The sequence below is a fragment of the Talpa europaea genome (assembly GCF_964194135.1).
Source record: "Talpa europaea genome assembly, chromosome: 11".
In the NCBI taxonomy this organism is placed as follows: domain Eukaryota; kingdom Metazoa; phylum Chordata; class Mammalia; order Eulipotyphla; family Talpidae; genus Talpa; species Talpa europaea.
This window is the reverse complement of record NC_140078.1, coordinates 66,672,325-66,698,343: the sequence shown is the minus strand read 5'-3', so window position 1 is coordinate 66,698,343 and position 26,019 is coordinate 66,672,325.

Below are 26,019 nucleotides of genomic sequence, written 5' to 3'. Positions count from 1 at the left end.
TGCCATCATGGTGCTAAGGGCTGAGACTTAGGCTACCCTAGGGGAGACCCACCCTATTTTAAGGAAACATTTAATGATATGCATTCAATATGTCTTCTATTTTATGAAAAGTATGCATTCAATGACTGTAAATCATGTAACATAATTCAATTTAATTTTTAAAGTATTTATAAAATGTGTAAATTTCACAATAGTTATCAAAATACTGAGATAAAAATGTCAGAAAAAAAGGCTCTTCTGAACAACTTTTGCTGGACTAGCTTCCTTCACAGAGCAAACACTTGGCTTAGCTAGCAAATCAGAATCTGTTTCTCCAGGGACTTTATTTCACAATACTGGAGTAAGTAATAATTGGTGTAGAAAATTTTAAATCTCTTTTCTGTTTTCTTGAGATAATAGTCTGGATGTTAAGATTTGATAATATGTTTCTTTGCTTTTATCCATAGCATGTAATACTCACCCTGAATTCATATGGAATTTCTTTTTAAGTTTTACCTTACTTTGGAGGTAAAGTAAATCCCATGTAAGGAGTAAGGCAAAAATCAAAAGTAAGGAGTTACTATTGAAGTACTTCCACAAAAAAAATAAATTACAACCATCTACAAATAAGGGAAAAGACAGTTAAAACTCTATGATCTATCAGAGTTTTTAAGATTCAGCTTGATTCTGGGTCTGTAAAAATAAAACCACATTTTTAATATCTATGTTTTTCTTCACTTTAAAACTATTTTTGAAACAATCACAAGCTACAGAAAAGTTTTTAACTTGGGTGCAAGAACATTTCCCTGAACCATTTGAGATTCAGTAGCCAAACTGATACCCTAGCACTCTGGTATCTCTTTCCTACTGATAAGGAAAACTTACAAGGACACATCACTATCATCTAACCTCAGATCCCATTCAAGTTATGCCAAGGAACTTACATTCAAACCCCAGTGATGTTATTTATGGCAAAGAGATCCATTTTATATTTCTTTAAAAATTTTATATATATTTTTTACATCATTTGTTCATTTTTAAACAATATTTGCTTACCCCCACCCCCTCAGGTGTAGTCCCCATAGAGTTTCCTTCACCAATGCACCCGTGCACCATCACCTCAGTCCCCTGTGTTCCTCCCTCCCTCCCTCTGATCCCTCTCCCTCCACCTCCCCTGCAGTATGTCTCTGGTTTATAATTGTCCATTTTTGTTTTGTTGTGTTTTGTTCTTTTGTTATTTTTTTACACTGATGTCTTATTTGGTTCCCTTATATACCTGCTGTAAGTGAAACTATCCAATATTTTTCTTTTTCCTTCTGGTTTATTTCACTGAGCATAATTCCTTCTAGCTCCATCCACCACATTGCTGGAAAATGCAAATTAAAATCACATTGAGATACCACCTTACACCAGTAAGAATGGCACATATCAAAAAAAAAAAAAAAAAAAAACCAAACAAGCAACAACAAATGTTGGCGAGGATGTGGTGAAAAAGGAACTCTCCTACATTGCTGCTAAGAATGCATCCTGGTCCAACCACTACGGAAAGCTGTCTTGAGGTTCCTCAGTCTACTAAAAAGAGATCCATTTTAGAATCACACATAAGATTCAGTTGTTTTGGGCCTCCTCAGTGGCATAGTCTGTTGAGCGCAACTCTGTGAAGCTGTCCGCAGCCTCTGCAGTGCTGGTTGGATCCCCGCTGGCTGCAGAGCCACCCACATGGCGCGGCAGACCTCTCCTGTCTCGCTCACTGCTCACCTCAGCAGTGTATTTCAGTCATTCTGCCTGTTCTGCAACCCCGCTCTGTCTCTGGTGAATCCTCTCATTCTCCTGCACATCTGTCCTGTACCCCGGTTCTTGTATTAAAAAAAAAAGTACATTTTCTTAAAAAAAAATACTCAGTTGTTTCTTAGTTTGGAAAATGTGCGCAATCTTGTCTTGACTTTCGCGACCATATACTTTTGCAGGTTACAGGCCAATAACATTGTAGAATGCCCTCCTTTGAGCTGGCTGGTATTTCCTGGGGATCAGGTTGCAGTGAAGCAGTCAGGGCAGGAGCAGCAGGGAAGTGATGCTGCATTCTCACTACATCCCATCAGGTGGCATGCAATTTCAATTTGTCTCATTATCAGTAATGTTCACGTTGATTACTTGATTATATTATCTGCCTTAATGGTTTTCCCATTTCTAATTAATAAATATTTTTCAAGAAGATGCATTAAATTATGTAAACAGTTTATTTCTAATCAACCTTTTGATCTACTTATTTATTTTTATAAGTATAGATTGTTTTCTATTAAATTCAAGGGGTTATAAAAATAAACATTATCTAGATAATTGATTTGCCCTCAACTAGGCTGTTCAAGCTATCTTTGGTGTCTATTTAGTCTTCCCTATTATTCTTTGAATAATTTTTCACTTTGTGGCATAGTAAGATGTTCTAGATTCATCTTGTCCTTTTGGCTCCTTTACAGGAGTTAGTCATATCTCTAAGAAGCCCTTTTCCTTTAGAAGGAATGGTGAAAAGAAGCCAAGTGCTAGTCAGGTTCATTGGAATTTTGCTATTACCAAGTGTTATCAATGGACAGAATTAGGGACTAAGAGCTAGGGAATATATGAGTACATATAAATGTATGTGCACATATTTATGAACACACATTTGTATACATAAATATATGCACAGACATGGATTATATACCATATCCACAAACATACACACATATATACACATCATACATACACCTCAGTGAATGAACACACATAACATACACACATATAATATAGGCACATGTATGAATGCACACATGTATACACAAGCATATACACATCTATATTTAATTCCACCTTTGTATATTGAAACCTGTGAGTTCACACCTTCAAAATTTCCAATTTGAATCCACTACCTCAGGGTCTATGGTTTCAAGAAACTATCAATAGTTTTTCCTCCTATATTTGTAATTCACTTTAACAGATAGCCTTAATATATTCACTGATTTTATCTATTTCCTTTTTGTAACTAGTCAGTCAGCAGCAGTACTGATGTCCATGCTTGCCTCACCCCATCTGGGGTATGGCACACTGCCTCAAGCTAATGCACAATAATGCCCCTCATTCTGCTCAGACTTCAGCCCCCGAGTAGGGCTTCCCTTCCATGTGGACTGAGGACACTCTCTTCCCCAGCCCAGGCTCTGCCATCCCACACCATAGCCCCTCTCCGTGTGGAAGTACTCCTCACAGGCTGGTATGCTGGTCCTTCTCTGTGGGCAGCCCCAGCATGGCCACAATCCCCACCCTGCTGCCTCTCAGTGTCAGGAGAATGTTCACCAAGAGACTATACACTTGTGTGTTTAGTGGAGTAGTTGATAGAGGTTTCACACACTAAGAATAGAGAATATACGTCTACATGTTTGGAGCAAAACCATTTCACAGAGGTAAAATTAATTAATTAATTAAACTGTCACTTACTGATATATGCCAGACCCCTTACTGGTTTCCTAGTCCACTGTTGTCAGTCTAGAGCCATTATCTCTAGGAAGAGTAGGGTGATCTCATTACAACCAAAAATCCTGAAATGGTGTCCCCTCCTTCTTGGAATAAAAAGCAAACACCAAATTGTGGCCTGTAAGACCATGATCAGGCTGCTGGCCTTTGCAAATAATGTCTCTTCCCCTTGACCCTGCTCCCCGAACGGCACAGACCCTCTTTCTGTTCCTGACCCACTCACAGAGCCTCCGCACTTGCTGGGGTTTTTCTCCAGAAGGTGGCACACTGACTTCTCACCTTCTAATGTGAGATCCATGAGGCAGCTTTGGCCACTCACGGTTGCCAAGGAGTTGCCTTGCCCCTTCTTACTCTCTAGCAAATCACCTTGTTGCAGGGGCTTTGAAGTCCTTACCTACACCTGAAGCTCTGCATGTGATTTGCTTGCTCACATCAGCAGGAACCTGGTCTCTTTCTTACAGCACTAAACCATTAGGCTACGGGGTATGACCCCAATTTAGTGCTCAGTGGGGGTGGCCTGGGTAAAGAAACAACCCACCTAACAACATGAGAAAAGTACAAAAAGTGTGGGCTGGAGGCACTGCCTCCCGGGCTTTGATTCTTGCCTGTGTGTCATCAGGCTAGTGGCTCCACTTTTCTGGACTTCAGATTTTTCACCTTCAAAGTGGGACTAATGCCCAATGAGTAGGGTTGTTGTGGAGATGATACACCCACATCCACATAGGGTTCACCCACTTTGGCACATGGTTGGAAGATGAAGAAATGTCCCTCCAGCAGGGGACCTGGTGCAGTGAGATAGGCATGGCAGTTCAGTGTCCCGCTGTCGTAAGCTTTACTGTGTAGCACAGGCACATTGGGGTTTCTCAGTACAGCTGACCATTCCTTTTGATCAAATGCTCTGCTTTTCCTTGGGAGTGAGTAACAGCCCCATCAATGAAAGAAAAGCTTTCAGTGAGCCATGCCACATGAAAAATAAAGCTTCAAAATGAGTTATAAAGGAAAATGTGTTCCCTGGCCGGCACGGGGAAGAACATTTCAGGGCCAAGAGAGCTGCCTCTGCTGGAGGCTTAAGGGTCTTATCAACCCAGCCTAAGTGCAAGTAAAAAGAACAGAGAGAAAGGAAGGAAACCCCAAAGTTGGCTTGCTACTCCTGGATGAAAGACCATTTTATCTGTGGTGAGAGGCCTGGTTAGCTAGATGTCAGAGCTGCAGACAGAGAAGATGACCTCACTGGGAAAGGGAGTGGCGACCCTCCCTTGGATTTGGGAATATGTGCACTAGACAAATGATTTTGAGTCAGCTAAGCTAACTTACAGATGATATAAGCCCAATCGGTTCCCCATTTTTCATGCTAATAGATGCAGAGTTAGGCTGGGGAGGAGAGGCCTATGAGGGTGGCTGGGGGCCAAGTCCCCTTCAGAAGATCCCATCAGCCAGTGGACTCTCTCTCGTAAAGATTTCCCTGCCCCAGAGGAGCAGCCAGTTCTTGTGAACTTGAGCGATAGTCATTGTTACAAAACTCTAGGTTATCAAACAAGACACAGAGGAGTTTGCTGCTTTGGAAAGAGACTGATGACTGCAAATAAGAGGAACGTGGGCTTACAGTTTACTCAGAGACAATCACTGGGTTGCAGTCTCAGAGCTGAGCATTTCTGCAACTCATTGACAGCTACTCTTCCATTCTCTGACACTTGATACTTAACTGCACAAAAAGCTGGCAAATCAGCAAAACTTGGTATTATCGCTACTCATAATATTTAATTCTTCACAGTTCTCAAGGAATCTTCACATTCATGGTTTCATTTGTTCCCACTCTGGGAGGTAGGTTGGCACGTATTATCATTGCCCTCCCCTTAGAAACTAAGAAACTGAAGCTCAAGGAAGCTAAGTGACTTGTCCCAGAACAAATAACTAAATAATGGGAGCCCTGGGATTTGAATCCAGGTCTAGAGCCAGAACCCATGCTGCCTTCTGTACCATAAGTGACATTCTTGTTGATGAGTTCTGTGCCATCAAGTCTTTCTTTTAAAGAAAAAAAAATTAAAACTTGAATCATAATTGTCATCTGAGATGTCAGATGTGACTAAAAATATCACAAAGTCACCCTGTTTGAGAGCCAAATTGGACAAGCCACTTGGGGATTTGGGGACCATTGGTCACTTGCCATATACTCCTGACTCACAGAAAGCAGCTTTTGCAGTATGACCACTACCTGGAAACTTAAAAGGAGGAAGATGACCTCTTCTAAAAACTAGAAATTCAGTGTGAAGTGCCAGCTGGGAGTGCTCTTCTCCTGCATCCCTTTGTAACTAAAGTGACTCATCCTTCCAAGTTTTTTTGTCAAGACCCCCCAGGCAGTGCACTCAACACATTCATTATCATATGGCGAAAATGCACATTTGTTTAAAAAGTCAGGTTCTTTAACTTCTCTCACTCTTACAACTTCCTGAAGACCCCCAGGCTCAATGTCAACTGAAGAACCAAATTAGACTTAATATGACCTAATGCAAAGGTCTGAATTATGCCTTGAATATACTTTCTGAGAGATGAAAGGAATAATATGCTTATAAAGTTCTATTACTCTTTAAAAAAGACTTTTAAAATGTTGCAAGTACCTCCTGGCTAGGGAATGGATTAGATGCCCTGCTTTCAATTCATTACTTCTAATATAAACACTCAGTATCCCCAGTGTTCAGCATCGGTTGACTGTCTTTATACAAACTGAACAGATGGAAGGCCTTGGGCCTTTGTCTCTGAAGTAAGTTTAATGACTCCGGCAAAGAGAGATGTTTTGTCTGATTAAAGGTTCTGTTTTCCAAAGCCATACCTTCTTCCATTTGGCAAATGGCATTGTTTATGGTGCCCCATGCCCAGTTGGTGAAAGGATGAAGCAGATAGCAGGCAAATCTCTCTTTATGTCAGAAATTACCAGTCCTGGTAAGAAGGAGAAACCCAGGTGGTCCATATGCCAGAATTTGATGCAAGCCCAATGGTGTATAAAATCTGATTGGAAGCAAGCTACCAGATACAGGCATAAGATGTGCTGGTTCAAATAAGCACAAAGGTATGCTACTTATATTTTCAAAATATTTATTTATGTATTTGTACGTTTTTTTAAAAATCAATAAAAGAAATCATACAAAAATAATTAGGGTAAAATTTTTACTGCGAGGATATTTTGAATGAATTTTAAATTGTATATGTTCATGTGCATGTGTATTACATCCATATAGTATGTATATTTATACACATGCACATATGGATACATATATACAAATACTTACATTCACACATATTTACCTGCTATTAAACCTTTACTTAAATTTTTATGTGCAGTTTGATGTCTACATTTCTAATTTTTAAAAGTACTATATTCATTATAGAAATTTCAAAAATGTAGAAATGCAAAAACAGGAAATATCACCCCTCATCTTGCAAACAAGAAGTCAACATAATTATATTTTTCTAAAAAAAAATTGAGATCCTGTAGATTTTATGGCTTCCTTTTCCCCTACTTACCAAAACATTGCAAACTTTTTTGTCAGTCAGTGATAATAGGAAGGAGACCAGGATGAATACGCCTTCCTAAGAGATCTATGAATTTGCACTCTTCACAAATTAACTTTTAACCAACTCTTCTTGCTAAAAATCACTGTAACACTGGTCACTATGTTTTGATCTCATCAAGAAAATGCACTCATTATGGGCATGAAGAACTGAGAATAACAGTATTCAGGTCCCTTTAACCCCTCAGGGAAACTGAGGCAATCTGGGACACCAAGAAGCCAAGAAAGGAGTAGAGTAACCATATCTGGGCATGTGTGAAAAGGACTCTCCATAGGAAATACGGCATGGTGTGAGGCAAAATCAGTGAAGACAGCCGGAAGCACTGGGACTGGGGCTGCCTTGGGCAATTGGGAGGATTTAATTTGGTGGAACAAAGGGAGAAGGAAGTCATCTAATCCATTCCCTGTGGAACAGGTGAAGGTACAGAGAAGAGGAGAGAGTCTGGCAGTGACCAGCGCCCATTACGATAGAAGCAGCTGACATCTCATCAAAAGCTTAGACCCATGTTCCTGTTTCCATCTCTGAACCTCGGTTTCCTCATCTGTAAAATGAGGGAATGAAATGACGAGTTGTCTTAAAAGAAGATTAACCAGTACTACTTAATTGAAAAAGGACATTTGTTGGCTTCAATAAATTGACAGCTTACGGTGCTGCTAAACTCAGGAATTTGAATGATGTCCATGGGATCTGGTGCTGTCCCTCTTTAGCTTCCCTGTCACCTCTGATGGTTTCACACCCAGGCTCCCTATGATGCAAGATGGCAGGTGGCAGTTGCCCTGCTACATCCTTTGGGTTCAAGTCCTGGATTCACTCTGATATGGTTAGATCACATAACTGTCTATGAAGTAATCACCCTGGAGTGTGGTCAGGGTGATGGGAATTCCTCAATGGCCAGGCAAGAATCATATGAGTTATCCCTGGAGCCTTGGATGGAAGCCAACCTGAAACTCATAGCCTGAGTGTCAGGGAATAGCATTTCTCCAAAGGAAATATGGGGCACTGTTCCCGGGAGAATAGGGAATTGATGCTGGTCAGGCTAAAACAACACTCCTTTAGACAGCGAACCTTAATATTTTATGATTCTGAAAAGTAGCCCTCAGAAGTTGATGGATGAGGTATCATCCATTCCCATATTACAGATGACAAAATAGAGGTTCAGAGGGATTAAGTAATTTTCCCCAAGGACTCCCAACTGGTAAAAGGCATGGCCACAACTCACATTGGTCTTTTAACTCCCAAGCCAAACCTCACCAGTGGACTGTTTCAGTCAAGGTTGCTTTTCATAACTTGTCTCCTGAGGGTCAAGCATGGCTGGGCAGCTGCCTTGTTGACTCTTGACTGGCCAACCAGACCACACCATGGCCATCTTCACCTTGTGCTCCACTGATTGAGCCTATGAACAGACTGAATGAGCCAGCCATCTCTGTGCCTGCCATAGGGCAGCCTGGATTAATGACCCTGAACAGCTGACCTGACGGGTGTGAAAGGGAAATTCCTGAAAATAAATCCCCCTCTGCCACACACAATCATTTGTAAGTCAGAAAGAAGAAAGAGATGACAAATTGGCCATTTTCTTTCCCCTGTGCCACAAAGGTAATAAATCTGGGTTATCTCTCAGTTGATATTACCTACTAAAGCATTTGTAGGTAATAAAGTACTGAAGCAAAATGAAGCTTTTGAATGGTTTGTGTAATGGTCTTTAGGCCAGAAGCACCGCAAATCTCTTATCTCCCATCAAGATTCAGTTCCAGCCTACAAACAAGCTTAATATGAAAATTACTGATCTGGGTGGCAGGAGTTTCTTCTTACCAAATGCATAGCCCACGTGGTGCTGACATGGCATCAGAGCACAGTGGCCAAGAGCACAATTTGACAATCAGACAGATTATAGAGCTAATACTGACAAGCTCTGGAATATCCCTGGGCCTCAGCTTTGTCATCTGAAAAGTAGGAATATGAAGTGGCACCTTTCTCACATGCTCGACTGTATGTGCACTTTAAATTTTTCACTCTATTGACGTTCATTATGTGTCTAGCACATGCCATGTGCTAATTTAAATAAAAGAGATACAAAGTAGGTAACACAGTCCAGTGGCTGCCCTTTTATATTTTGTGTCTTATATAAAATGCTGTTGATGCATAAAGGTGGTGCTGAAGGTGCATATTATCGATGAAGTTTCCAATTAAAATCTAAGATTTATATCAGTGATAAGTGCTACAAAGGAGGGATACGTGGTGTTGAAAGTGGAGTATAATGAAATGTGACCTAGTAATAAAATGAGTGGGAATTAACCAGTTAAAATGAATCCTTACTCATTTCAGGAATTAGCAAATAATCCATCCAGAATTGCCTATGACTGTCCTGTCTCCTTACCCTTTATAAAGTGACAACAGTTCCTCCCATCAATCAGTAGAGTCTTTTTCACATCATGAATCCGGGCTTTTCTTGTGACTTGTTCTGATTTTTTTGTATCAGACATAGCGAGGGGATGAGGGAATAAAGATACCAAGAGAAATAACAGACAATAGAAATAAATCCAGAAAGTATCAAGTAATGGGATTCTCCAATATGAGGTTTAGTTAAGAAAAACACTGAAAATTTTAGCAGGCTGCCGGAAACTATGACATGAAATCAAATGGGAGTGAAGCGAAAAGTTTAACAGCATATTTGATACAGTAGAAAAGTGAAGTAGAATATAAGCCAAATGTGATAACCAGACTGATGTCCAGAGAGACAGAGAAATGGAATGCAAATTTTTCCAGAGAATGGAAAGAGGAAATGCTTTCTAACTCATTTTATGGGGCCGGAATGATCTGAGTAGCAACACCTAACAGGGACATTACAGAAGGGAAAATCACAGGCAGTTTTTCTCATTCACACAGATGCAAAAGTTCTAAGAAAACACAAGCAAACCAGAGCTCCTGATTTAAGGAAAAGGTAACACATCATAGCCAATGAGGGTGTGTTCCAAGACTTCTAGTTTATTTTAACATTTGAAAGCCAATCAATGTAAGTCATTGTATTAATCTAAAAAATGGGGGGGGGGTACGAATATCTCAATATTATAGAAAAAGTGTTTAATAAAAACTGTTAGCAAGTTAGAAATACTATGGGATATTTGTCGTCTAATAAAAATATTTACCAAAAACAGCCAAGATATATTGTCATCATGGAAAAATGTTAAGTTTTTCTTCTGTGATGGGAAGAGAGACAAAGGTGTACATTAGAATCATTCTGTTCTTAATGTCTTACATGTCCAGGTCAGTACAATGTGTCACGATACATAATTAAAATGTACAGTCAGTGAAAGGAAAAAAGTCATTATTATTTCCAGATAAAATAAATGTACATGCGCAGAAACCAAAGGAATCTACAAACAAACTTAGAATGAATTTGTCAAGATTCTAGATATAATATGAAAAAAAATCCATAGTTTTTCTATCAGCCACTAACAGTTTAAAAATAACTTAAAATGCCACCATTTATAATAGTATTAAGGAACTTAAACTACCCAGGGGGAAAGAATTTAAATGTGCAAGACATCCACATGGAAAATCATAAAATATTTTTTAAGTTAAATAACTTGAGGATGTGCATGTTTTATAGATCAGAAGTTTCAATATTTATAGAGGTTAATGCTAAGGATCTGTATAGCCAATAAAACCCTGACCAAGACACCAACCACTTGTGTGTAAATTAATCAGTTGATTTTGAAATTTATGTTGAAATACAAAAGGTAAAATTAAGCTAAGATAATCTTGCTGAAGAAGAACAAAATGGAAAGATTTGCCCTATAAACAATAAATGTGTGTCTCATAAGACAGAGTGGGAATGGCACCAAAGTAGTGAAATAGGATAATGAAGCAGAAAAAGAGAGCTCAGAAACAGACCTTTACACTTGGTCATGACAAACCAGCACATTAATCACCCCTATATTACTCCATGCACAAAAATCAATTTTTGGTGGATTACAGAAGTAGGGGAGATAAGTTAAACAATAAAGCTCCCAGAATACAATATAGGGGAATATCTTTAAGACCTTAGGGTAGGAAAGGTTACTTAAACAGGATATAAAAAACCCCACAGCTTTCCACACTCCATCAGAAGTCTCCTTTGCAAAAATGACCATATAGCATAGAGAGTGGGTGAAGATATTAACAACAAACTTGACAATGTTTAAGTTGTAAATATATCTAAACATCTTAAAGTAAGATCACCCAACAGAAAAGTGGGTAAGAGTCTCTACTTTATCAAAAACTCTATCCAAGTAGTCAATAAACATGAAAGAGTATTCAGCTCATAAATAGGGAAATATAAATTAAAACCACAATAAGGTATCATGACACATGCATTGGAATGGTGAAAATTAAGTTGTATAATAGCAAGTGTAGAAAGAATGGGAACCCTCTACTACTAAACCTGAACATACACTTACAATATAACCCAATAATCCCTCCTCTGGGCTTATGCTCGACAGAATTGTGAGCAATTGCACAACAGAGAGGCACTGGAATGTTCATTCAGGTCCGAGGTAGAACAACAAGTCTAGTCCTCAGGTTAGATGAATAAGAGGTGGTCTATTTATAAAATGGAATATCTGGCTTAGAACAACAATGCATCAGTTATAACAATGAAGATGAATCAACATGGATGATTTTACCAACCTGTTGATTAAAAGAAGCTGGACCCAAAAGAATATATACTCTCGGGCCTCCCCGGTGGAACAGAGGGTTGAGCACAACGCTGTGAAGCTGTCCGCAGCCTCTGCAGCACGAGTTTGATTCCCGGCCGGCCAGGGAGATTCCTCCATGGCGCAGCAGACCTCTCCTGTCGTGCCTGCTGCTTCCCTCAGCAGTGTATTTCGCTCTTCTGCCTGTTCTGCTCCCTGCTCTGTCTCCCATGCCTCTGGCCTGTACCCCAGCTCTTGTATAAAAATAAATAAAAGCATCTTAAAAAATATATATCTATATACTCTCTGGGTCTGCTTATATAAAGCATGGGTGGTACAGGGGGCAGGCAAAACTACAATGCCTAGGAATGCATGCTTATCTGCATGCCCTCCTCCACAAAAGAGGGCAAAGAAATAACGTCCATAAATATCAAGATTGAGTCTCCCCTGCCACGGGAGAAGGGACCAGGCATGAGGTAGGCCTGGGGGGTTGGAGTGTCCTGTTTCACAACAGTAGTTACCTGAGGATTCACTAAGTAATGCCACATGTCTGTGCTTTCCCAATGTATATGCTGTTCTGTGTGCGTGACATTCACCTTGCAAAGGTTACAAATATGCCACAAATACAGGATGGGTCAAAATCACCAGCCTAAATTGAAACACAGACGGTGAAAAATATTCTTATTTAGGAGATTTCTAACTAGTTGCAGTACATTAGCACTACTATAATTTTATAATAAAAATGCTTTATCATTCTAAAATAGAAATGGAATATAAATACATGGGTGATTTGAAACCCACAATTTAAACATAAATGGACAAACCCTTTGAATCAGAAATTCTGTATTTTCCCTTGAAATTGCATTCCATTCACTTTTCTATGGAATTTTATACAATTACAGTGCAATATTATTTCAAACTCTCTTACCGATCACCTACCATAATTCTCTGTGACACAAATATGAACATAAATTAGAATTTAGAATTAAGGTAACAGCCTTAAAGTCATAAATAAACAACCCTCTGGACTGAATTATCACTATGTCTTACATAATTGATCAAAATATAAATCAAGGGTTCATTTTCGTAAAATATTTTAAGACATCAAACAAATTTTACTGGCATCCTTTAATGAAATAGATGGGGGAGGCTTGTTGTAGATTCATTAAAGAAGGCTTCATGGCAAGAAGTTAAATCACATTAAATTGCCCCTTTGTTTAGCACCTGATAGGCTGTACAACTTGGCAGTGCATCATGGTAAAAACAGGATGGGTGAGAGACAGGCCCTTCTTCTGTAATGGAACAGAAGAGTGATCATTAAAGGGCAGGTGGGGACCTCCTTGGTGGCCTCGGGATTACGTATCAGCACTCACTGCCCTGGCCCTCCACAGCAGCCTGAGTTTGATCCCCAGCCAGGGAGTCTGATCCCCAGCTACATGACACAGCAGACTTCTCCTGCCTCTCTTGCTGCTCCCATCAGCAGTGTATTTCAATCAGTTTGACTGTTCTGCTCCCCACTCTGTCTCTGGTGAATCCTCTAACATCCCGCATCTCTGGCCTGTACCCCAGTTCTTTAAAAAAAAGATTTATTTATTTATGCATACAAGAGCTGGGGCACAGGCCAGGGTTGTGGGGGAGGGGGGGTGAGAGGATCCACCAGAGACAGAGTGGGGAACAGAACAGGCAGATTGACTGAAATACACTGCTAAGGGGAGCAGTGGGCGAGACAGGAGAGGTCTGCTGCGCCACGTGGGTAGCTCCCTGCCAGGATTGAACTCGTGCTGCAGAGGCTGCCTATTGCTTCAGAGTGCTTTGCTTAACCCCTCGCGCCACCAGGGAGGCCCCATCTCAGTTCTTCAACAACAATAAATAACAACAATAAATACAACAATAAATAAATAAAATCTTAAAAAAAAAAAGGCAGATGGAAAAGGTGAACGGGTAATGTGCCTTCTCTGAGAGCTGCTGATGCTCAGCTCCTATCTGTGCCCTCCATGTCTTCGTGACACTTCTTCTGGAGCTTGGAGCCTGTTCAGCCATCCACACAGCCCTCAGCTCCATCTCTTTCCCAGGGTGTGCGCGACACTGGGTCCCAGGACACCCCAGCAGGAGTAAGGCTTGATAATATGCCCTCACAGTTTGCCTTTCCTTCCCCATTTCAGGCATCTTACTCCTCTACAGGTCTTTCCTGGGTTCATCTTTCAGATTAGCTACTGGCAGCAGAATCCCTGTTTCTATGTCTGCTGCTGGGAGGACTCAAACTAACACCTGCCTCAATGGCACAGACATTCTCAAGTAGATCAGTTTTAGCAAAGAGCATAGGTGAAGCTGTGGAAACAAGTCATTCTTTTAAAATTACCTGGGCACACATACCCCTCAGAAAGCACTCATGTACCTCTTACCTCAACGATGTGAGGAACCCATTTTGAAGCCCCTGAGACCTCTGAAACGGGGACAGCATTTCAGGTAATAGTCATAATTTTTCCTCATTTGAGTTTTCTAATGTTTTGGCAATGAACATGTATGATTTGTAGAATAATAAAGTAAATGGCAGATGACCAAACAAGAGTGAGCAGTAGTTCCCAAGTAGTTTTCCAAACGAGCTTTAGGCTGTCTGAGACCACTGTGCAAGGGAGGACTGTCTTTCTACAGGATGATATCTCCGACTTTCAGAAGAAACCATCGACATGAATGTCTCTGTTCCTACACTTACCCCGAGACACCTACTGAAAGCGGCCCCCCAGATCCCAGGCTCCCGAGTTTGCACGTCACTCCTCATGCTGTTCTTGTCTTTGGATAGCTACACCTTCAATTCCCAGACAGGCAGCAGGAGAGTCTTAAGGTGTCCCCCAGGATTCTCAGGGGTGAAAGGGGTGGCTGGGCCAAGGTCCCCCATTCTGGTGGAGAGCTGCTGGCTCACCATTTAATTTATGCTTCCTCATGCCTTGCCCCACCGCTCGGGCAGAACTTGCAACAGAATCAGGGTGGAAGCAGCATATGTGAAAGTACATGAGGGACTTTAATTAAGTTCGCCCAGCATGCGGGGTGTCTGAAAGCTGCTGAAGGGGAATGGACTTCACCACGCTGTTTTCTTTCCTGGGTGCTTACAACCTTCATAATATTGTTTAAAGTTAAAACAAAATACAGAGGCTTAGTTAATTTATGTCCACTTCCTACTCTCTGTTTAATACATTAACTGTTTCCTTCACTTATTGAGTGATTTTTGAAGACTAGCCAGAGTTTATTGTCTGGATGATATTTCAACATTTTATTATCAGTTTTGCTTTGAAAAAAGAAGAAATCACAATATTAAACTGATCACAGGTGAAAACTTTCATTAGTGGAAAAGGATTGAAGAAACCTACCCAAACATTTTCTTGACTTTTCCCACTTGTGAGCTGGAGACCCTTTCAAACATTAATTCTATTTGAACAGTTGGATCAAAGCTGTTCGAAATGGGGATTAAATCTCATTACATTCTATGAAATTCAGAGTCCTGAGAAAGTGGTGTATAACTTCACCAGCCAATGCAATGGATAAAGTTTTGTGAAGAGTTGGCTGTGTGTCAGCTGACTTTGTATTTCTGACTCAGAAAGGTTATAGTCATCAAGACTAAAGGGAGGCTGGGCCTCCCCTGGTGGCACAGGCAGTTGAGCGCTGCACTTTGAAGCTGTCCGCAGCCTCTGCAGCGCTGGTTTGATCCCGGCCAGCCGGCAAGGGTCCCACATGGTGCGGCAGACCTCTCCTGTCTCGCCTGCTGCTCCCCTCAGCAGTGTATTTCGTCAGTCTGCCTGTTCTGTTCCCCGCTCTGTCTCGTGAATCCTCTCACCCTCTCATGCATCTGGCCTGTACCCTGGTTCTTGTATAAATAAATAAATAAATAAATAAATAAATAAATAAAATCTTTAAAAAAAAAAAAGACTAAAGGTAGGAAAAGAGTCATTTGCAGGAGTTCCAGAAAGAATGGAGGGCAGGAATGTACAAGAGCAATATGGCTACCTTAATCAGATAGGCTAATTTACAGAAGGTCAGGTTCCCTTGTAAATGCCTTGTGAAATAGACCACTACTGATTTTGTAATCTTGAACTAATTGCTTTGTTTCCTTGTGACTCTCACTTCCTCATCTGTACAATGGGCTCAACAGAAAGACCTGCCCTGGATAAGCCTGTTGTAAAGCACAAATTAAGGGATGAGCATTCAGATCTCCCTGATGGCCTAAGGTTTTAGTCTCAGCTCTATCACCGCCACGGCCCATGCAATGGCTTGAATTTGATCCCCGGCCAGGGAGCTAACCCTCATATGTTGTAGCAAACTTCTCCTGTTTCGCACACTGCTCCCCTTAATAGTGTATTTCAGTAAATCTACCTGCTCTGCTCCCCACTCTGTCTCTAGTGAATCCTCTCACACCCCGTCCCAACCCCACAATTCTGACCTGCACCCCAGTAGTTCTACACAAAAATAAATAAATAAAACATTTAAAAAAAAAAAAAAAAAGAATGAGTATTCCATCCATGGAAAAAGGATTTCTTTATTAACCTCAAAAAAACTTATTTACTGTGCTAAATCACAAGTCTTCCATTAACAGAAGCTCTTTTTGCTCTTATTATTGGAAATTATAGAACTGGTTTAAATTTAATTGTTCTTAAAGCCTGAGCATAGATGAGACACACACTCATTCAGATCTAGATTAGATCATGGACCAGACACTCCTTAAGGTGTCTCATTAATTTATCCCCAATGCATGCATGTTCTACATCAGCTAGCAAGTACAATTTCATATGAATGAAAGTGCCCGGATTAAAGTCAGGCCCAGAGCTTATTGCTATGTGGAGTCATGTAGTTGGGGAAGGGTGAGTCCGCTCCCACTGGGCAGTAATTATTTATCTGCCCCATGGAAATAGGTAGGTCAGGTCCAGTGATGCTGCACAATGCAGAAGCTTAGTTGATTAATGATCTACCAAAGACCATGAAGGGGCCAAAGATTAATCTCTATTGTCTTCATTGACGATAAGAATATTGCCAATTCAGTTGGAAAAGGCTACTGCAAAGGGGTGTGAAACCTTGAAACAGAGACAAATGCTGCATGCCAGAAGCCAGCTTCCCTCAGCAAAGGGAAGATATTCATCATAGGATTACTGTCATCCGAAGAGAAAGCCTCCAACTGAAGGTTAAGAGTAACTCGCGTTCTCACAAATTTATAAAGCCAAGCCCAAGGGGACAATGGAGGCAACACTGTTCTCTTAAAAGAGAAGGCCCAGAATTAATGAGTGACTCAGCTAGGCCAGAGGGTCAAAAATGACACAGGGTCCATGGCAGTTAATGGACACTAACAATGCCTCAAGAGGCAGCCTGGAATTACCAGGACACAAGCTGTGGGTAAGACTGAATGGAGAGGCGCGCAGACCTCTCCTGCCGCCCGCTGCTCCCCTCAGCAGTGTACTTCGGTCCTTCTGCTTGCTCTGCTCCCCGCTCTGGCTCTGGTGAATTCTCTCGCCCTCCCACGCTTCTGACTGTACCCCGTGCTTGTATAAATAAATAAAAGTAAATCTTAAAAAAACAAAAAAACAAAAAAAAAAGACTGAATGGAGAGCACTGGGCAGCTCCAAGTCTCGGGTCCTTCGGAAAACTGGGGGGGAAATGAGGAAATAATCTTATTTACTGTGCTAAGAATGAGAGTCAGAGGCAATCTAGATTTCAAATCTAGAAAGTGAATATTACATGAGACACCTAATGGGTAAGACAGCTATCTGGAAGAAATGACTAGTTTAGAGGTGCTCATTTCTCCTCAGTTTGAGAAGAACCAAGTGTACTTGTCATTTGTTCAAGAAATGACTAGAAAACAGTGACTAGCCAGTGTATAGTCAGTGTTCTACTGGGGTGTAGGTACCTACGCTAAAGGAGGGTAACACATTTATATTCACCCACATGTATTCATGTACGGGTTTACATTTGCATACATATGTATACATGATTTACATGTGTGCATACATATTAATGAGCTACATATTTACTAGACTATATCTATCTGTCTCTCTATCTATCTATCTATCTATCTATCTATCTATCTATCTATATACACACACACATCTGTCTGTGTGTGTGTGTGTGTGGCCATCACAGTTGTGGTGAGTACATTTTCTTTATTAACTTCAAAGACATTTTCTTGGAAATGCAGGAAAATAAATTACAAGGGTGAGTCCCTTAAAGAACATGTCTGACTATCCTCTGTATACGCAATAAGATTTCAAATTACCATTAAGAAAAGGAGGGGCTTTTATTCTCTCTGCTTTTTTATGGTTGGACTATAAATGTTGTTTATTTCCGAACATCCTCATGCAGGTTATCATTTCCCTAGCGCTTCACAGCAACTCAATCAAGGATCCAGCTCAAATATTGCTAAGAGTCCTTCATGGAAGAGGAACGCATGGCACCCAGGGGCCGTGGCTTCCCAAGGTCTCAAATCAGAGAATAAGGAAAAGAATTAAGTTCCCAGCTGGTGGTTTAGGACACTGACCCAGGCATAATTTATATGAAGATTCTAAGACTGTAGGCAGCATAGAGAGAAAAAGTCTCAACTCTCTCGGTTTCCTCTGGTTACTCTCAGTAATATGCCCTCTCGGTACCCAAGGAGCCAGAAAACCATTTGTTTTCCAACTGATTTCTCTACATGTTCCATGGAGACTGCAGATGCTGAGGAAGCAGCCTCACACAGGTAGTCGTCTGATACATGCAGCCTCACAGGGACTTTAAAAATAAATAGTTTATACCTTTTTAATGAACTGTTTTCAATTAACAATCTGCATCTTTTATATTTAGATTTATATGGGAATTTATACAAAGCTTTTGACATAGCTGCTGCTTCACTCCTTTAATCAACAGGGTTTTTGTTTTGGAGGTGGATGGCATCAAATGTCTATTACCCTATGCTTAAGACCAGTATGCAAGTGTGCAAGACTGATGTGTAAGGTCTGGTATAACAACGCACACTTAGTCTTTGAGCCCAAAGAGAATGCCTTCTAGACCAGCATACTCATTAAGCCATACATACTGGCTACATACACAATTTTAAATTTCTAGTAGACACGTTAAAAATCTAAGAAGACGTAAGTGAAATTAACTTTAGTCATAACTTTTATTTACCCAATATATCCAAAATATCACTTTAATATGTGATCAATTTAAGGAAAATTTGATTAGGTATATTTGGTTACTAGCTCTCCAAAGTTCAGTGTACATTTTACATTAATTGCATATCCAAAACATGGACCAGGCACATTTTAAGTGCTTGTTAGTCATATGGGCCTGATGGCCACCATATTGGACAATGCAGGTCTAGTGTGGATATAGATGAAGAAGTAAGGAAACTGATAAAATTAGTACACATAGAGATTTATGCCAGTAAGGAAAACCAGGAATCTGAACAGAAATCATAGGTGAGCATGGAGGAAGGGTACTGTAGAGCAGCTGGTCTTCCTAAAGGGGTGGCAGTTAAGATCTGTTTCCCTAAATATAAATGAGAAGAGTAATTACATCTGTTACTTTTTACACTTGTTTGCAAAGGTCAAGGAAATTACCTAATAGCTGTAATAATCAAAGATCAAATTTGAAATCACCAGAGTAGCTAACACCAATCATTTTATTTTTCTAAAATGAAGAAGGTGGGCCTCCCCGGTGGCGCAGCGGTTGAGCGCCGGGTTGCGAAGCTGCCCGCAGCCTCTGCAGCGCCAGTTCAATCCCCGGATGCTCCCTGGCTACCAGAGGAGGGTCCCACATGGTGCGCAAACCTCTCCTGCCTCCCGCTGCTCCCCTCAGCAGTGTACCTCAGTCCTTCTGCCTGCTCTGCTCCCTGCTCTGGTGAATTCTCTCACCCTCCCGCGCTTCTGACTGTACCCAGTGCTTGTATAAATAAATAAACAAATAAATCTTTAAAAATAAAATAAAATAAAATAAAATAATCCAGCCACCAGGGAGGCCCTGGGGCTTCATTATTATATTCCCATTGGAGGATGGAAGAAAGTTAAGGATAAAGTTTAAATGCTCATAAATATCACTGAGAGGGACCACTAACTACTCAAATAGTAGTTTTAAATTAATATTTCTTGCTTTGGGAGAAGTTTTTGAAAGATAAATACGTGAAAACATATTCTCATTAAACCTTTGTCCATATGGATATTCTAATAACTATAGTAATATTTCTTAAAACTTAAAACTGTTAAAATTGGATACATTTTGTAAACTTAGAATTTTGTTGCATCTTTCTGGGAGTAAATCTTATTTTAAAAAGCAGGATTTTTATAAATGAGTCACCATTTAAGCCGTTTTATCTCTATTCATTACTAAGTTTGTTCTGTTTACCACAGCCTGGGTGAAGTTACCCTGAATCCTATGTCACAGCTATTCATCTAGACGCCCATTCATTCCACTAGTGTATCAATGCCTAGTGATGTCCCCTTGTTGTCACAAGAATTACTGACCAGTGAAAATAGAGCGGTGAGCCAGGCAGGCCCAGTTCCTGACCCTGAATTGTCTACCATATGGGGAGGGAGATAGCACTATGCAATGACATAGCATAAATTGGCAAAGGCGTGTCCTTGTTAAGTGTTATTTAGGCCTGGGCCAGCACAATGAACAGTTTCACAGAGTCTTTGCGAGTCTCACAAAGAGAGGGTGGAAGAGCGCAATGCACACAAGGAGGAGGAAGAGCATAAGTGGAGACCTGACCTAATGTGAGCTGTGCGAACTGAAGCACAGCAGAAAGGATACAGACAGGGCAGTTGGGGGTAAAGGCAGGAGACATCGGGGGCTAGGCCATTCAGGAAAGGCTTACAATGGAAAGTCACCAAGACTTAACTCAACTGCTTTAAAAGAGATGGCTTGGGGGTCAAGATACATCCTAGATGGGCCTCCTTGGTGGTGCAGTGGGTTGAGCGCAGTGCTGTGAAGCTGTCCGCAGCCTCTGCAGTGTGGGTTAGATTCCCATCTGGTCAGGGAGCTACCCACATGGGGCGGCAGACCTCTCCTGTCCTTTCTGCTGCTCCCCTCAGCAGTGCTTTCTATCCATCTGCCTGTTCTGCTACCTGCTCTGACTCTGGTGAATCCTCTCACCCTCCCGTGCCTCTGGCCTGTACCCCAGCTCTTGTATAAATAAATCAATCTTTTTTTTTAAAAAAAAGATACATCCAAGGCTCTTAACCCAGCCCCATCTTAGATTAAATCAGAATCTCTGTGATAGGCTATGATCTCAGGGGGCTTCAGCCATCTGCAGATGCTTCTCCTGTGTAGACAGAGCTGGGACCCACCGAGAAAAGCAAACCTCTCACAGCCTGGAACCTGGTTAGGCTTTTTTCTCTCTAGTTGTGCTGCATTTAATAGATTTAATACAAAGGAAATGATGAACTTGAACACAGCCATGCAGGTGTTCACTTACTCTCAGTAACAAGCACAAAAATATTGGAATCAATATCCTAACATACCATTACCTGAGTGTGATAGAATTAAGGGGGTGGGAATGGAGCCTCCATAACAGAAGCCACTTATGATATTAATTATGTATTAGCCCCAAATAACACCATTCAGCATACCACACCTCCACTGTGTACTCTTGGTTGGAAATCTGTCATTTGTTATGTACACATCAAAATATTCCCACTAAGGCCTTATTAGGGAAATATTTGGGGCCATGTGGAATCAGTTAAGTCCCACAGTACTGTGAACTACTGTGTTCTGAGCTGCATGAGCTGTTTTCCAACTAATGAACCATATCATTAATTACAGACACCTCAAATAAAAATGCCTAAAAGGCAAGCATGATATATACAATAAATAAAAAGGTCGTGATTTGCAAGGGGGCCAGCTCATTCTGAACCAATTGTCTCTCGTTTTCCTGAGCTGTAATTGGAGACATTAATTTGATTTATCACATTGGACTGGGAAAGGTCGTGCAGTTTGCAGAGATTAGAGAGTTATGAAATCTGTGACCCCCCAAACTGCTTTCACCAAGTGCAGACAACCCATTTCAGATAAGGTTTATTATTGAAGTGACTATTTCCAAAGAGAAAGATAAATTACAGAGAATAACACTTTCAAAAGTCTTTCCCATTCATTTTTCAAAATGACACTTCTGGTTTTAAAGGCAAGGGTTAATTAAGCAGCCCGGTTACTATGAACAAAATTAAAATAAAATTCTGAATATATTTGATGATAGTAATTGTGAAGTTTTTGGAGTGATTATAACATTCTCTAAAAAATATAGCCTCTTAATATTTCTTTGGAAAATGTGTGGGTATCTATAATTCCTTCTTTTCTATTATTGTGTGTGTGCATTGTTGACTTTTGGGGTATAAATGTATATATATGCATGTATATCAGCTATATTATATATAATATTTAAAAGAAATCCCCTACTTCATGTGCCTGAATATTCATAGGGTGGAAACCCACCTGTTAAATGCAATATTGCAACAACTGCAAAAACAATTCCTTACAGTTCTCTCTCTGATGATTTTCATTTTATAATTATGATATCAGCAATTAAAAATCAATTATTTACTACTCATAAAAGTAAAAGAAACAATATTAACCTGTTTGATCAAAGAGTCAGTCTTTGCTAAATCAAGATCAGATGACATTCATAATGACCATTTGTTGAATGCCAACCATGTGCTAAGGACTTGGCATCTGGCAGCACCTCTAAAATACCTCTTTACACCCCACAGAGAACCAAGACATGAGTACTAGGAGGACAGGGACTCACATCTTGCTCACAATGTATCCTTAGTGTCAGACATATCATAGTTGTTTCATTGAATGAGATATCATAGTTGTTTCATTGAAATATTCATTGAATAATTGAGTGAACAAATGTCTTGGGTTTAGTACCATTGAAAGGTTGAGAGTGACCTGGAATTTTTTTGCTTTTTCAGAGAACATGTATCACACTACCTAAGAACCTTTTATATAATTTCTTGCAATCCCCTCCCGCCCCCAAGGTTGCATTGGATATGGTGGCAAAGGATTAAATGCACTACTCTTAGGGAATCGGGGGCCTGACTTAAGTCCTCATTTCCCTATGTTCTCCCTCTGTCCTTTAATGGCCCATGAAAGGTCTGACTTGCCCCCCACCCACAGGAGTGTCTGGGAAGGTCAATACCATAGAACATTCTTCACCTATTCCTATCTGTGCCCTAGGTTTTGAGCCTGACTTCCAAAACATGATCTGTGTGTACTAGAAAGACCCCTTAACCAGAAATACTGGAAAAGGATAGGGTTGCTGATTTGTAAATAAGAATCCTATTAGCATGGGGACTGAGGTTATAAAAAAGGACCCGTCCACTCTCGAGCGTGAAAGGAGGTATAATTCATTACACAGGACAGCGGGCTAAGCAAGGGCTGTGATCCGGGAGGACATATAGTAGGGTTTCTTTTGTTCTTCAACTCCTCTCCATTAAACGTGTCTTCACAAGCACTGCAAATTCACATTAGTTTGTTGGATCATGAACCCTTTTGAGGATCTGTTGAAAATCATGGCACTAAGAGAGTGCTTAAGTACAAAGACCCACAAATGGTACTTATGATGTGAAGGGGTTTGCAAGCTAGCTGCCTCCCCCCCATCATGGTCTGAAATCAAAGACCTCCTGAACCTTGATGTATCTTTAATGATTTTCAAAACAAATCTTTTACACCATAGCGTGGCATTCCACTTCCCCTGTATTTTTTTTCCTTTCCTTTGCTAAACCACAATGCTACCTTAGCAGACAGAATATTAGCCCAACATGCTGAGCCAATGGATGCCAAGTCAGTGGTTTTCCAGAGAAAAGAGCCACATGAAAGCCCACTGAGTTGCATCCCTATATTTGTAACTGTTTAGTGGTCGGGGGAATGGAGAAAATAACAGCCAATAGGTATACAATCTAAATTTACAGAGGGGATAAAAGTCCCCCAAATGATAAAATGTCTCCACTTTGGAAATGAAAAAATACTGGAATCCACTGAAGAATCCAATTATTTTCATTTTGGTTATATTAAAGGATTGTACCAGGAAGGTTAAAGAAATAGTAAAAGAAAAAGAAAAAAAAAAAAAGCGTTGGGAGAAAGGTTACTGTCTCAGGGAGTTCTCCCAAGAATGTGGAGAACGTTTCCACCAGGTTGAATTGGAATCAATAATTGCCTAGAAAATGTCTCCCGGAAGCACAGTGGTGTTTAATTAACAGAGTTTCCATTCACAGGAAAAGCACAGAGCAGCTCTGCCAAGGGCCTGTGTCATGGAGGAGAAGGCAAGGGCATTGGCTGGGCAAGGAGTCTCTTAAGGAGAGGAGAGTCTCTGTCCATCCAGTTTTCTTTGCCTTTCACTAGAAATATTTCTAGTTGTTATGAGAACAATCTGGAGTCCCAAATTAGGACCTTCTTCCTTGCTGTAACCTTAGGACTGAATGAATTTCCTACTACCCTTCCTCTTCGGCTGGGTGATCCCCATAAAACCAACAGGAGATGGGCAATTGACTGCCCTCGTGACGGACCATGCCTGCGAGAGGAGGCTGGTGGGGCCCCATGCTTCCTGCAGCCTCTGACACCTTTCGCTCTTACAAGTTGGCTGTCTGGCTGTAATTCTGTCAATAATTGAAAGATAAACTCAGTTGTTGGCTAAGCATGTGTGTGTGTGCGCAAGCATGAGACTGGGGGTGGGGGTAGGTGTGAGGCCTGACAACCTTGAACATGCCCCCTCCAGACTATACTCAGAGGAACAGTACTATGTGGAAGGAAAATGGGGGTCATTATAGGTTTTCCACATTAGTTCGTTTTCCAAAGAATTTGATCCCTCTCATGGTTTAGTCCATCTCTGGATGAAAAAGCGTATGAGGATTTTGCAACCTGTGTGAGACAACCCTATTCAAAGAACATTTAAGGATGGATACAAAAATATTTAGGGAAACCATTGATGGAAAACTATAAACACGCTGATGCCAAGCAAGATATACATAGACACTCGCAGCTTGTAGGTGGAATACCTATTCTGTCATCACCTTAGGTATGAACTGATCTGCAAATGGAGCACCAGACATGCTGTACCCCTGGTGGGAGGCAGTGGCCAGTACCTAGCATCCCGCATGAGTAGTGCATGCCAAAGCACTAAAGTGTGGGTGTACAAGGCTCCTTTCAAGTTAGACAAGAGCAGGACACTTGATCCTTGTACGCAAGAGTTGTACATCATGAGGTATGACTGGGAATGCCTGGGGGGCCGTTAACTGATCTACTTTGCATCCCAGGGACTGATCAGTGGAATGCCTTGTTAATAAGATTGGAGCAGTGGTAGGGGTTGGGAGTATGTCAGCAGCCTCGCCCTCCCTAAAGCCCTAACTCCAGTATTCAGTTTGACCCATGCTTTTTTCTGTCTCTAAAAAGGCCAGGATCCTGCTCTTGAGCAACGTCCTTCATCTTTTTATTTTTTTTTAATTTAAGATTTATTTATTTATGATTACAGGAGCTGGGGTACAGGCCAGAGATGCGGGGGGTGAGAGGATGCACCAGAGACAGAGGGAACATAGACAGGGGAACATAGCAGGCAGATAGGCCGAAGTATACCACTGAAGGGAGCAGCGGGTGAGTCAGGGAAAGGTCTGATGCACCATGTGCGTAGCTCCCTTGCTGGCCTGGGATTGAACTGGTGCTGCAGAGACTGCTTTTAGCTTCACACCACTGTGTGCAGCCCTTTGTGCCACCAGGGAAGCCCAACATCCTTCATCTTACAAGCCTGTTTATCAGTGCGGTGTTGCTGACACAACTCTAAAGGGATCCTGAGATTATTCCAGGAGGCCAGGCAGAGGAGCTATAGGAACAAGTTCATCAACACTGAAAGGAAGCAACTAAACAATTTCAGAAAATGGGATAGGCATGACCATTTACATTACTTACCTGTGTATTAGAATTTACTCTGGATGGTGTGACTAAGTTATGGATGCTATAATCCATACAGGACAATTGGCCTGATCTCTAACGAATTTAATTGACTTGGAAAATAAAGTAATAGTGACAATGAAGGCCTGTTCTGGTTAAAAGAAACTCAAGAGAATAATAACCTAATTGAATATATCACTTTGATTAAATCTTAAACAGGCCAAAGCAATTATAAAAAATTTGGGGACATGTGATAGCATTGGGCTTAAATACAAATTAGCAAGCATTAACTTTTTTAAGAATGACACTAATGTGTGGTTGAATAGAATAAAATATCCTTCCTTGGGATTCATGCTATTTTCAGATTCATTCATAACTATTTTAGGATAAAATGTCTTCACGTCTATTATTT